Here is a 2,073-nt window from a genome sequence, read left to right as displayed (position 1 = left end):
TACACCTCCGTCATACTCAGCGACAACGTCAAGCCCACCAATGTCTTGTCGTGCTCAAGAAGAAGAATGATCCCTATTTCGATCAAAAAACTTGACTCTAGAACTTTTAAGATCATTAAAAATGACAAAGTTGACATTGCTACTTTAGCCGATAATGCAATCAAGTTTAGTGAAGACAGAGGCATACTAATAGGGAAAGCGATATAAAAGCCTACCGATTTTAGGCATCTGTACACAAACCCGCTTGGACGCAAGTCTGCATTGATTGTCATGTATAGCAACATCGGGGTTAAGTCAAGTCCATGATTAACAAACTAGCATAGACAAAAACAAAAACAAAAACAAAACAAGAAAGTCCATGGTTAATGCAGAGTAGTGGTGCTTGTGTCATTTATAAAAACCCCACTTTCTTTGCTGATTTATGTGTAGTGCGGTGCATAAGATTTTCAGTTTGACCACCAATTAGTCCAACAATATATAGATTACATGGTACAATATCAGATTCAAAATTAGAAAGATTCAGCAAAGAATTAAATAATACTATTATTTTCATATCAATGTAACCATAGATCTTCTAGATTAATGCTCAAAATTAGATTTCAAAAAGATTCACCTCCTATAATCTTGACTTTGTAAAGATCCCAAAAGTTCAAAAGAAAAGTATATATGTTATAGAGGTAATGGTGTTCTATAAGCACCTAAAATCCCCAAGTCCAAAAACAAATTCATGAGTTGTATGAGATAAGAAATTACTGATGGCTTTATTTTTTAAAGGAATCGCGCGCGCACGCGGGGGGTAGTTCTCCCACCTGAATATTTATCGAGTGCCAAACATAATTTGCCTTTTGCATATCTTCAGAAAAGGGGGCTAGTCTTTGGAGGGAAGACAAGGTCGTTCCATGAGTTTGAACATGAAATTTTACTTTACTTTTTTGAGTACATGCTTGCGTAAACAAGAAGTTGGAATTTCACTTGTTTATAGGCATACTCTTAAAAGTTTTTTTTTAAGGGGAGCATACTCTTGAAAGCTATTAACTTGGGTTTCCACAATAAATGTAACTTGTTACAAAATTTGTAACAAAAAGCTTTTAACGGTATAATTTATTCGGAAAAACTGAAACTCACATCAGCAGGGGAAGTCCCGGATATTACAAATTAATGTAGCAGCATTCGACCAAACTTGCAGCTGCCGATGAGGAGCAGAGTGTGTGCGGACTCGTCGTCGCGGGCTTAATCATGCAGGAGCATATTGACAAATAATACTAGTAATGAATAAGTAGCCGTGCATGTTACTCGACTGATTGGGACGGACGCTGGCTGGCTAATATATGAATCCAGCCCGGTCCTAGATAGAGAACGTACTGACGACGCAGGCAATGATGCAACCAATTTCTTATCCTACTACTCTAGCGAGGGCGCGTCCCACTACCACCTACGTAGCGCCGCTCCACGAAGCCTCCTCCCCTCGGCGACTAACCTCCACGGTCGACGCCAGACCCCCTTCCCTTCCCTTGTACCGGTTGCCTGATCCGATCCGATCCTTTTTTACGTTGGCGCCGTTGCCGATCTGTACTGTACGTGTGTGTATCTCAAAAGAGCGATCAGAGAAACAAAATATCTCCGTACTGCATGCATACCACACACACTACCGCGTAGTACATATTACACTACTAACACACACACACCGCGCGCGACGTGTGCTGCAAGTCTGCAACGCGGATCCAGCTTATATGCACCGTACGCTTCAGGTCCCCTATCCCTATGTATGTATGTATGTATGTATGATACTATGATCGCAGATATCTTCTGCAATCTCAAGCGCAGGACGACGGAGGCACGCACCCCCGTTCGGGATCGGCCTCATTTATATTTTGCTTGCTTGCTTGCTTATTATGTGTATCCGGTCGGCCGTCGGCACGAGAAAGATGTGGACCTTATGTGTATATGCTTATTTTGATTGATTTTCCCCACCATGAACGGTAGTGCAGTACCTTCTGTGGTCAGTCCATCGAGACCAATTCAGCTTTGGTTTCATGTTGCATTATGACTGCACCATGGACCAGCCATTGATTA

This window comes from Triticum aestivum, chromosome 5A (assembly GCF_018294505.1).
Source record: "Triticum aestivum cultivar Chinese Spring chromosome 5A, IWGSC CS RefSeq v2.1, whole genome shotgun sequence".
Taxonomy (NCBI): domain Eukaryota; kingdom Viridiplantae; phylum Streptophyta; class Magnoliopsida; order Poales; family Poaceae; genus Triticum; species Triticum aestivum.
The sequence above is the reverse complement of the archived record's forward strand: the minus strand, read 5'-3'. Positions refer to the sequence as shown.